The sequence below is a fragment of the Colias croceus genome, chromosome 15 (genome assembly GCF_905220415.1).
Source record: "Colias croceus chromosome 15, ilColCroc2.1".
Classification (NCBI taxonomy): domain Eukaryota; kingdom Metazoa; phylum Arthropoda; class Insecta; order Lepidoptera; family Pieridae; genus Colias; species Colias croceus.
Genome location: NC_059551.1, coordinates 2600571 through 2613938, shown reverse-complemented (window position 1 = coordinate 2613938; position 13368 = coordinate 2600571). Strand labels below are relative to the sequence as shown.

At 33.2% G+C, this 13368-nt stretch overlaps 1 long non-coding RNA gene across 2 annotated transcripts; it reads right to left on the bottom strand.

Moving 5' to 3' along the window:
- Positions 1 to 11675: 11675 nt before the first annotated feature.
- On the bottom strand, positions 11676 to 12414 carry LOC123698044. 2 transcript variants are annotated; one of them, XR_006752343.1, is made up of 2 exons: positions 12155 to 12414; positions 11676 to 12084 (listed from the first exon to the last, which is right to left on the bottom strand). It is a non-coding gene; the product is annotated as an uncharacterized LOC123698044 (long non-coding RNA). The 2 variants fall into 2 exon arrangements; XR_006752342.1 differs by having other exon boundaries at positions 12257 to 12414.
- Positions 12415 to 13368: the final 954 nt, after the last annotated feature.

Here is a 13368-nt window from a genome sequence, read left to right as displayed (position 1 = left end):
ATATTTGGTTGTGTGGTTTATGCCTTGACACAGAATCGTAAGAAATTAGATTCAAAATGTAAACCTTACATTTTTGTAGGATATTGTGAAAATAGTAAGGGTTATAGATTGATTGATCCAGAGAATCTCAGCAAAATTATTAAATCAAGGGATGTTGCTTTCTTTGAAAACAAATTCTATACAAAAAACACTGAAAAATGTGAAAATGGTGATTTTTTCATGATGATAAATAATTTACAGACTGAGAATTTAAACTCAAATGATTCTCATGTTGAAGTGGCACAGTCTGAAAATTCACTATCACCAGAAAAAGGGGAAGAAAATGAGATTGTAACTAATCCCAGAAGACAGTGTATTTTTGAGTTAGATGACTCTGACAGCAGTAGTTCTGTTGATCCTTCCGATGTCACTTACATTCCAGGTGAATCGACACTTGAAGATGCGATGGATACATCGGAATATGACAGTGCGTGTACTGCAATGCTGACCTGCATTGGAGATGAACCAGAGACAGTTCAAGAAGCTCTAGGAGGGGCTGAAGCTGTTCACTGGAAGAAAGCAATGGCTGATGAGTATCAATCATTTATTAAAAATAAATGTTGGACATTAACTGATCCACCTAAAGATCAAAAACCGATTAAGTGCAAGTGGGTTTTTAAGAAAAAGAAAGATCTTGATGGAAATCTAAAGCAGTATAAAGCCAGATTGGTAGCTAAAGGTTTTACACAGCGCTATGGAATTGATTACGAGGAAACTTTTTCTCCAGTGGTTCGATATTCCACTATTCGCATATTATTGGCTTTAGCAGCTGAAAAGCAGATGGATATCGATCATTTGGATGTAAGAACTGCTTTTCTAAATGGAGATTTGCAAGAAAAAGTTTTCATGGAACAACCGGAAGGTTATAAAGTAAAAGGCTGTGAGCATAAAGTATATAAATTGCATAAAGCAATTTATGGCCTAAAGCAAGCTTCGAAGTCTTGGTATGAAAAGATAAACCATGTGTTGGTTACAAAACTTTGTTTCAGAAGACTGTCTTCAGAGCCCTGCGTGTATTTTAAATCAAATGGTGAAGAATTAGTCATCATTGGATTGTATGTGGACGATATATTATTATTTTCAACCAGAAATTCACAAATGAAAGTTGAAATAAAGAAGAAACTCATGCAAGAATTCGAAATGAAGGATTTAGGGCCAGCCAGCCATATACTTGGTATGCGCATCACAAGAAACCAAGATAATATCTATCTTGATCAGTCTAGTTACATAAAGAATGTTTTAGACCGTTTTCATATGACTGACTGTAAGCCAGCTCAAACTCCAATGGAATCGGGATTGAAACTTGTAAAGGCTGATAAAAAGGAGGAGAATTTGGAATATAGAAATTTAATTGGTTGTTTAAATTATATTTCAGTTAGCTCCAGGCCAGACATCGCGCACGCGGTAAGCATGCTGAGCCAGTATAATGATTGTTATGATCAGCGTCATTGGAAGGCCGCGAAACGCGTACTACGGTATTTAAAGGGTACTGTAAACTACAAACTTGTTTTTAGTAGAAGTGGTCTAGACATCAATGGGTATATTGATGCTGACTGGGCTTCGTGTGAGGTCGATCGTAGGTCGTACACTGGGTTTGTGTTTCAAATTGGGAACTGTTCTGTATCGTGGGAAAGTAGAAAACAGCGAACAGTCGCTCTTTCTAGCACAGAAGCAGAATATATGGCTCTATCAGATTCTTGTAAAGAAGCGTTATTCATAAGAACTCTGTTGTATGAATTGTTAGGTAGGCATTGTTCTGTTACGATTTTTAATGATAACCAATCAGCACAAAAATTGTGTAAGAATCCTATGTATCATGCTCGTACGAAACATATAGATGTGCGGCATCATTTTATAAGAGAAGTTGTAAAAGATAATATTGTTAATTTGAATTATTTGTGTACTTCTGAAATGACTGCCGATATTTTAACAAAACCACTTACTAAAGAAAAGCATTATAAGTTTGTAACGTGTTTAGGTTTACAATAAATTTGTTAAATTCTTAAATTGTAAAAACTAAACTTGTTTAATGTAGTACAATAATTATGTACCTACACATTTGTTTAAGGGCCAGTGTTGGTGAAAAGAGTTTGTATAAACAAATGTGTATGTCAAATACCTATGTGTCATCTTATAATTTCTCTCTTCCGTCTTTACCCTTCGTACTACGCGCATCGTCTAATAAAGAATCTTAAGTTTATTTAACAATCTTTGCTTTTTCCTGCCCAAAACCCATCACGAACCATGTTATTCATGTTGAAGAGCATAAAAAAAAAACAAGATGGAATAACTGCAGAAATGGAAGAGTTAATGATGTCAGAGATAATGATAGTGATTCTTATTCTTTATTCGCGGCTTAAAGCCAGTTTCATCTTTCGAACCAGACGTGACTAGTATAGATTTATTTATTGATTTAATTTAATAAATGAAACGATACCAATTTAAATTTCGCACTGTTTATGTATGATGTGCGCATGTCTTAATGCTCTAAGGCGCATGCGCAGGTTTCAATTATTTTATAACTAGTGGTCCGCCCCGGCTTCGCCCGTGGTACGTATTTAGTATCCTATATCCTTCTCCTGGCTCTAAACTACCTCCCTGCCAATTTTCAGCTAAATCGGTTCAGCCGTTCTTGAGTTATAAGTGGAGTAACTAACACGACTTTCTTTTATATATATAGATTTTAATAACATAAATAATTTAACAATTTCAATGATGGGCCTCTACGGACCTAACGGTAAAGAATACGATTTTCATAAAATTCGCCAATTTTGCTATGGATGGGGTGCTAAAGTGTAACTTTTTTATACCTAAAATTAAAAAAAAAATTATTAAAAAAAAACTAAAGGGGACCTAACGAAAAAATTGTGGGACCTTATAGGACCTAACGGAGACCTATCGATTAAGGTCATTTTTGACCCAAAATTCTATGGATGGGGTGCTAAAGTGCACTTTTTTTATACCTAAAATTTAAAAAATTATTTAAAAAAAACTAAAGGGGACCTAACGAATAAATTGTGGGACCTTAAAGGACCTAACGGGGACCTAACGATCAAGGTCATTTTCGACCCAAAATTCCATAGATGGGGTGCTAAGTTTGCACTGGTGAAGGAATGGTAGGTATATGATGTCCATGTATGTCTGTCTCAAAAAATATTTAGGTACTCAGTCTATTAATTTTATAAGACTTTACATAAAAAAATTATTACCACTTTTTATTATTACCAAGGATAGTTATTACATTAATTCTACATAATATCACAGATAACCTTAATAACTACTGGAAGCACTATATCACTACATAGGTAAAAAAACTTTTAGTATAAAACAATGCGGTTTTTTTAATAGATAGAGTGATTCAAGAGGAAGGTTTTAGTATATAATTCATTAGGTTTTAGACAAAGCGGGCGAAGCCGCGGGCGGTAATTATACAGAAAGTTAATCAGCAATGTACCTATACCACACCCCGGACACTCCATACAAAATTATCGTTTTGACAGTCACACTGTAGATACTGCAAATGTGTGTGTTAACGCTTTATGGTTGGCACATTTTTGACTAGCGTAAAAAAAATTCGCGTTTTTCTGATGAAATACATCCGTAAACAGCACAATATCTTACCATTTTCTACGAAAAACGATAATCACAAATCCAAAATAATAAAATTACTTTAAGTCAATTTGATTAATGTTGTCAATCTTCGTTGCGTATCGTCCCTGTAGAAAAATATGGACCATTAATTTATGTCTGATCGTGCGGGGTGAGGTAAGTGTTTAATTTTGGCGGGAGGCGGAGAGTGTCCGTTCTGTAGCGTTTAGCTACTATTATGTATTCTGTGCCTATACAGTACTAGTTAAGAGGAGGCTCAAGGCGCAAATTCACATAAAATTTGGGGAGCTTCCCCTTAAGTTGTATTGGATAGATTGAATCTGCACAAGACCAGTGCAAACTTAGCACCCCATCTATGGAATTTTGGGTCGAAAATGACCTTGATCGTTAGGTCCCCGTTAGGTCCTTTAAGGTCCCACAATTTTTTCGTTAGGTCCCCTTTAGTTTTTTTTTAAATAATTTTTTAAATTTTTGGTATAAAAAAAGTGCACTTTAGCACCCCATCCATAGAATTTTGGGTCAAAAATGACCTTAATCGATAGGTCTCCGTTAGGTCCTATAAGGTCCCACAATTTTTTCGTTAGGTCCCCTTTAGTTTTTTTTTTAATAATTTTTTTTTTAATTTTAGGTATAAAAAAGTTACACTTTAGCACCCCATCCACAGCAAAATTGGCGAATTTTATCAAAATCGTATTCTTTACCGTTAGGTCCGTAGAGGCCCATCATTGAAATTGTTAAATTATTTATGTTATTAAAAAATAAAATCTATATATATAAAAGAAAGTCGTGTTAGTTACTCCACTTATAACTCAAGAACGGCTGAACCGATTTAGCTGAAAATTGGCAGGGAGATAGTTTAGAGCCAGGAGAAGGATATAGGATACTAAATACGTACCACGGGCGAAGCCGGGGCGGACCACTAGTTATAAAATAATTGAAACCTGCGCATGCGCCTTAGAGCATTAAGGCATGCGCACATCATACATAAACAGTGCGAAATTTAAATTGGTATCGTTTCATTTATTAAATTAAATCAATAAATAAATCTATACTAGTCACGTCTGGTTGAATAGTTTTTAACTGGATTACTGGTATCATTCATGCAAAATAATAATAATAATATTAAACAAATCATACCTACTTAGGGGAGCGGGGGGCACGTTGTTACAATTTTTAGATAATTATTAATATTACAAAAGCTATCAAATAATGTATACATTTTATTGCTTTTATCATTAGTATGTCTATTCAGCTAGTAGAATAGCATTGGAAAAATATTAAAATTAACGTAATTTTTCTCATAATAAAGAATTATTGAAATAAGTCGATTGGAACAACTTACCCCTGACTTGGGGCTAGTTGTTACAGCTTCGGGGTACGATGTTACAGTAGGTAAATAAACAAAATGAACAATAATAAATCACTTATTTTTTATTATTTCAAAACGTTATGAATAAAAGAGACTATTTTGAACGGTCGTATAACATTTATAAGCAATTATAATATCTATATCGTAATTTTCCAACTTTTTAACAGTAATAATCACATAACTTTGGCAGGAACTTTCTTCAATCTTATATAAAACACTTTTTCATTACTGAATTAGAAAACTTCGTCAGTAAATACTAACATATTGTAATAAATTATTTATACTTTTTTAACTTGGCACTTCAGTCAAACTAAAATCTACTAGGTAGGTACTACATTTTGCTTTCTTTACGAATGCTCGTTTTATTCTGCAGTACTTCTGCCGCAGCAGATTCATAAACTTCTTGACTAGTTGTACCTACCTCTTTCCGCTTTTCTTTTATAGTTTCTCATTCTAAAAAAAACATTGAGTATTTAGAATTAAAAAAGAATTGAAAGATGAACCATTGTTTTAAAAAGCAAGAATGCGCCCGTCGGAACGAAAGCTTCAATTTCTTTCCATTTATTCTAATTTTTAAGTACAGCGTAGTCATTTCTAAAATATGATACTCAATGAGATGAACGATAATACAAGGTCTGAGGCAAGTCTTTACATGTAACAACCTACCCCGAAAAATTGTAACAACCTGCCCCATGGTATGTTTTTTAATTAAAATTAAAGCCGCCATTAATGGATATCAATAGCAGAATAAAACGCTATTACAAATTAAAACTTGATACATTATGAACGTTCGAGGTGAAAAAAATTTAGAGAATAACAAATATAGACAGCAGGAATCAAAAATTTCGTAAAAGATTTTGTTACTTTCTTGATGGAAATCGAGACACGTGCACATAACCTAACAGTTTGCCGCTCGGCGGGTCACTGATTGTTTTTTTGCAACGCACGATGTTATAACGAAACAAATGAGTCCACTTACGTCTACCAAAGAGTTAAAAATCCCGGTAAAAAATGCGTGTAACTTCTTACCCCTGTAACAACAAGCCCCCCGCTCCCCTATAATAATTTGCAATGCAATCAAGATGAAAAGCATCAAAATATCAAGTCACACTTAACAATGCATTGAGATATTTCTTGTAAACACTCTTGTTTTTCCTTGAAAACTACATCTCATTCAAATTGTTTCATTTTAAAGGAGAATGCCCATGAAAGTATGGACCACAGTATAGTGTTGCGTCAATGCCAGAGTGGTTTTGGGGGGTTCTTCGATATTCAAAAGATTTTTACCAATACATTTTTTTGTGATAAAAACAGGGGTTTTCAAGATATTGAGAAAAATGTGAATTAACCTCAAAACTTAAATAAACCCGATTTAGTTAGGTTTATGTGTGATTTAGGTAGTATTTTATTGTCTGAAAGCTATTTTTCGTTTAACATAATATTTAATCTATGCGTAGAGCTTATGCTTTCAGACAAAGTCTATCTGTTCATTGGCTAGTGTAGGTAGGCACCAGAAATCTTCCGGGACGGATTTCAAGAAAACCTAAATATATATTTAAAAAATGCCAATAGAGTTTTTATTCGGTTTGCATATTGTTGTTGTTGTTTGAATCATTTTTTCACTACATATTCGAAGAAAGAAACAAATAAGAAATAACTGGTTACCTTCCAAGCTATCTTACAAGCTATGTCATAATAATATTTTCTTATATATATTTATATTATTTTACTTCACTATATATTATGTTAAAACAACCTACAGTGTATTTAAAACTATACCTTACAGAGTGATTTTATGTTAATTGATTTTTTTGTAATTCAATGAAAATAATATTAGCTATTTACCATAGTAAATGTCATAATAGTTACCGCTTGGTTACCGTGGTAACCAGTAATGGATACTAAATCTATGGTAACGGATCTAAACAATTACATGTCTTATTAGATTTTACAAAACATTCCCTGGTCAAAATATATTTTCCGATAGTAAGAAGGCCTCTAAATTGCCGAGATTTTTTTTAATAGTATTTTTATCTTGATGCATGAGAAAAAACCTGTAGAAAAAATGTAAACGGTAATGGACACTAAATCTATAATAACGGATCTAAACAATTACATGTCTTATTAGATTTTACAAAACATTCCCTGTTCAAAATATATTTTCCGATGGTAAGAAGGCCTCTAAATTGCCGAGATTTTTTTTAATATATTGTTGTCTTGATGCATGAGAAAAACCAGTACCAAAAATGGGCATTCTCCTTTATTAATCATAATTTAAAGTTTTCGTCATGTTTTCAACTCAGTTTTCAAAAATAATTTTTTTTTTAGAAATCACTAAAATCTAAAATAAGCTAAAATCGCAGAAAAAAAAATCACTGACAAGCTTTGACACATCAACAACTCAGGTTTTAAATTATTTTATAACTAGTGGTCCGCCCCGGCTTCGCCCGTGGTACGTATTTAGTATCCTATATCCTTCTCCTGGCTCTAAACTACCTCCCTGCCAATTTTCAGCTAAATCGGTTCAGCCGTTCTTGAGTTATAAGTGGAGTAACTAACACGACTTTCTTTTATATATATAGATTTTATTTTTTAATAACATAAATAATTTAACAATTATTTCAATGATGGGCCTCTACGGACCTAACGGTAAAGAATACGATTTTGATAAAATTCGCCAATTTTGCTATGGATGGGGTGCTAAAGTGTAACTTTTTTATACCTAAAATTAAAAAAAAATTATTAAAAAAAAACTAAAGGGGACCTAACGAAAAAATTGTGGGACCTTATAGGACCTAACGTAGACCTATCGATTAAGGTCATTTTTGACCCAAAATTCTATGGATGGGGTGCTAAAGTGCACTTTTTTTATACCTAAAATTTAAAAAATTATTTAAAAAAAAACTAAAGGGGACCTAACGAAAAAATTGTGGGACCTTAAAGGACCTAACGGGGACCTAACGATCAAGGTCATTTTCGCCCCAAAATTCCATAGATGGGGTGCTAAGTTTGCACTGGTCTGCACAAGTTAATCATCAGAACTATAATACAAATAAAAATAAATTTTCATAAACTGACTCATTCAGTCCACCTACCTACGCTGAGTTTAGAGCTGAATAGAATTTATTGAATGTAATACATCCTTTTTAGTGAAAAAGAGTAACTAATTGTTTCCTGGTTGAAGACTAATTTTAAACAACAGTTACCACTAACTACGTACACAGTTGACAGATATATAGTATATACTAGGTACGCTACGTAGTTATATTATAGTTAGGTACGTACCTAACTATAATATAAAACACTTACGATCTACACTTTTTAAAATAGCACAAACCCCACAGAGTACAATAATATAAACAACATCATGGTCAATTAATTTGGCACTTCAAAGTTCATAACAATTAAAAATTAAAATAAAAACGTACCAAATAACAGACCACTACCTACGCATTCTTTACTTGTGAAAATAGATTATATTATTATGACTCATATTATGTAGGTATATAACACGTGTGATGATGTAACATTCGCTCAAGTGTAGTAATTCGTTTGTATGTGTGTCTGTATTAATAATATTATAATTAATTGTCTTGTTTATCAACACGGTGGATGTTGGTTAGCATCGCTAGGTATATTAATGAGATGAATGTACGTAAAACGTAAACAGAAGGGATCACGCCACATTGTTTTTCTTATCCGAATCATGTAGGAAAAAACCGCTAATAAAAATATGCGCAGATATAAAAACAGGCACCGATTGCTTGCAGATAAATGTTTATATCCTTAACTATTGATCGGATTAGGCTAATCTCTTTAGTACCTAAAATATTCAATGGACTAGACAAAAGAAGCATGTCGAATTAAAAATCTGTCTGCGAGTTGATGTAAAGCTTATCAAATTGCTTAAAATTAGTTGAATATTACCTACTCATCGTGAACGGGTTAGGTATATTTTAATCTAAGTATAAGTTGAGACGTAGGTACAATGCATTGGCAAAGATGATGGTGAAGATGCTCAATAGTTTAGAAAATATGTTGAATAATTTAAAATTACTTTTTCCAATACGTACTACCTATATTTTAACAAAAATCAAGGATCGTTTCATTTAAGTTATTTATTTTTCTGTAACAAAAAATCGTGAAGACATATAGATATGATATTATTAGATATATAAGTAGGAGATAACTTTCATAAGCTTTAAAAGCTCGTTGGCTAATCTTCTTAACTAACATGGGTACTAATATATGCCGATACTCTCCCGGTTTCATGAAAAATATGCTATTATGCAGTATTCTTTGGTTCTAGCATAAAATGCACTGTAAAGTACATAAGCTCTTATTGCTCTAGCACGCTGGTCTCTCCAAAAGGGTATTGTATCCTGCACACATGACTCAAAGTGGTTTAATTATTATCAATTATCGTATTTCCTTGTAAACATAATGTTTGTAAACACGGAGGTGTGTCTGTTACGCGGTTTATGACTCACGTCACGTGGGTCTAGATTATATTGTAAACACTTTCAAGGTTATGTGGTTGAGTACGAAAGAAGTGCTGATTGAACGTTCTGGCGGAAAAAGATACGGCTGATCTTATTATTTTGTTCGTGTTACGTGTGAAGAAATAGAATACCTAGCACACTACCTACAGTGTCTAAATACATTGTTTCAAAGTTTTTCAACTCTCATTCCATTTTTGAATAAGTACTTACCTATTGGAAATTAAATTAAAATTATTATTATTATTGAAATTAAATTACCTGTCCTATTGATTAATTTTGTAATTATAATCTATATACATATATAAAACTCAAAGGTGACTGATATAGTGATCTATCAACCACAGAACTATATCGAGATATAGTAGTTCTGTGCTATCAACGCACAGCCCAAACCACTGGACGTATCGGGCTGAAATTTGGCATGCAGGTAGATGTCATAACGTAGGCGTCCCCTAAGAAAGGATTTTAGAAAATTCATCCCCTAAAGGGGTAAAATAGGAAAACTTATACTATGAAAATTTATCTTTTCCACGCAAGCGAAGCTGCGGGCAACAGCTAGTTATTATATATAATGCGTATAAAATTTCAAATATTCATCGGGAGAGGCCCTGATGTGGGCTTGGGGCTAAAATTAGATCATTTTTTTTTCAAAGTTACTAGTATTTTAATAGGTAGGTAATTAATTTTTCTTGCCTGCATTCAATAATAATTCGTTTATTTCGATTGTAAAACATATTTGTTACGAAATTACTAACTTCTATTTATTTTTATGCAAAACTAATTGAACCGGTGAACTTCGTATCGCCTCATGTTTCTTTTTCATTATTTTTGTTTTTCGTAAATCTATATAATATATTGTATGTTATGTACCTACATGTACAATGAAAAAATATTAGCATATTAGTCCCTGACCCTGAATTCGCATTCGTTTAACATGTTATAAATACGAAAATAAAACATAAGTATTATAGAATATTCCCGGGAAGAAGTGACAAATTATAATGTGTTTAGAATTTAAAACAGATAGAGATCTTAAATATTCAAAAGGAGTGAGTACCTATGTTATTGTATCCTTCTTAGGGCGGCCGTACACGGACCGCTCGAGCAGTTAACGGCTGAGCGACGTACACGGACGGCTCGAGCGGTCGGCGTCAACTGCTCGAGCCGTCGGTTGTTGACCGCTCGAGCCGTCGCTACCAACCGCTCGAGCCGTTGATTTTTTTGACTAGTCAAGTCATTGATTTTCAGGGGTATAGGGAGCCGTCGACGGCTCTAGCGCAGTCAACGGCTCGAGCAGTCAGTGTATGCCTCACGACCGCTCGCGAGCCGTCAACGGCACAGTGGAATTTCGTCATGTAGTTGACGGCTTGAAGCGGTCGCGACGGCTCGAGCCGTCACGTGTACGGCGGTGCATGAATGCCTATAGTTCACCGCGCGGTCGCGGCTTCAAGCGGTCGGTCTCAACTGCTTGAAGCGGTCCGTGTACGGCCGCCCTTAGAAATTTCTTCAAGCTTGCCATGTCGCGTTTGCCGTCGCGTAGTGTTGCGTTGTCACTTCACGCAGGTCAGAAATTATTCAATTAATTGAACATAATATTACCACAGTGTAATAGAACCTAAAATAATATTTATACTGTGATATTACGGTGTTCGTTTGTCTTTATCTTTATTTTATCACTTTAATTGAAAAGAAATCTTTTTTTCAAGTGTTATTTATCTCTTTCCCTTCTCTTCCATTATCTGTCAAGCGTTGTCCAGGTCCAAGGCCTGAAATATTTTATACTGAATACATTTTAGATATTTTTATAAATTAATTGATTAACTACATACCTACCATAAGAGGTAGATAATACTTAGGTAGGTATATTTTGAATCATGTTTGAGTGCACTACTACAGTATCATATATTATAAGTAGTATGCATTGTTTGTTCACTGTCAATTGCACTGTCGTGCCCCCAGTCCCCACCCCCGGATATAATATACCTACATATCTCTATTGTTAGATATTGTTATACTATTGTCTGGCTAACGAAAGATGAGACTGGAAAAAGGCGGCAAATTCAAAAAATCAACATATGGCAACTTAGGTTATAGTTGGAAATATAGTTTTAATACTTTTATTTATTATTTTCTCTTACGAGCAAAAAAATACAATAAACTCTTCATCTTTATAATATTGTTTTATGTAATATACTTAGTACAGTTAAGTGATACAGATAGACAAAAAAGAACACCGAATGAAAGCAAGAAAAAACACAATAAAAATACAATTAAAGTTTGTTTAATCAATATAATCATATTAAATCTAAAAATTCAACCGCGAGTGAATAGTAAGAATCACTATCATTATCTCTGACTCTTATTATGAACCCTTCCATTTCTGCAGTTATTCCATTTCGTTTTTTATACTATCTTCAACACGAATAACATGGTCCGGTCATAGAAGAAATCTCGTTAAGATACTGATTTTGTGTCTTTAAACATTTTGAACGAAACAGATCATTCAATTTTTTTTATTGTTGCTTGAATAGTTTATAACTGGACTATTGGTATCATCCATGTTACCTGCAAAATAATAAATATTAAACAATGCAATCAAAATGAATAGTATCAAAGTATCAAAGACACACTTAACAATGCATTGAGATATTTCACGTAAACACTCTTATTTTTCCTTGAAAACTACATCTCTTTCAACTTGTTTCTTTTCAAATTTACTAATCATAGTAAAAAGAACCTTTTTTAAGTCGCATTTCAATGTTTTCGTCTCGTTTTCAATTAGAAATCACTAAAATCGGGGAAATAATTTTCACTTTGACACATCAACAACTCAGGTTTTAATGACAATGACGTAATTATAAGTGTTGCCATATAAATTTTCGAAATAAAAAGCCAGTCTCATCTTTCGTTAGCCAAACTCTAACCTCTGTTGTTTGATACTAACACGTTTACACGTGTAGAAATATAATAACTGCAATGCCGTTCCAGGTATGCAGACAATGCATAGATATAATAAGCTTAATTTATGAATAAGAGTAACATAATGCATTTAAAAGGAATCATTTTCTCAATATTTTGTAAACATTGTCAACTTCAAGGATTGAAACAGATAGCAATGGCTGACATTCGGTTTTTTTGGGCGGGAAAATATAAAAATCATATAGGTAACTACCTACTAATAAATAAATAAATAAAAACTTTATTGACATAAAAAATAGGTACATTTTATATGTAATATGAATCCATAGGCTCCTTAAGCCTGACTTAGTAAAATAATGTCTCAGAAATAATAATTAGGCTCTAGCTAATTATTATTTCAACTATTCATACTTAAGCGTATAAGAATAGGTTATTACTGTTCTTCTTGAATTAAATTAATTCCACATATCTGCAACCTTGGGTATACACACTTCCTTGTACCATGAAGGCGGTCAAGGTTACACAGTTCACCAAAATAACACATTTTGTTAGGCCACGTAACACGTTCACATTATTTGGTACTCCAGTATTGTCAGAATCGAAGTTGTAATGAAATAGGTTACTGCCGTTTAGATTTGCAAGAAAATATTTCTTTTACTTGCTGTTGTGAACATCTGAAAGTACATTACAATTTTTTTCTAACATGCTAAATACGGTAGGTAAATAATAAATGAAAGCAATGCAGGGAAAACCGACATTTAGACCGACAGGTAACAAATTACCTAAAAGTTGCTATTGATGGAAACTTTGATTTCAGGTTAACTGGTAAATATAAAATCATTTACCGTTGGAAGGATTGCCAAATTACTTTTTTTAATTACTTTTTATTTATTATACAACTACAATATGGACAAAGCTTTATAAGTATCG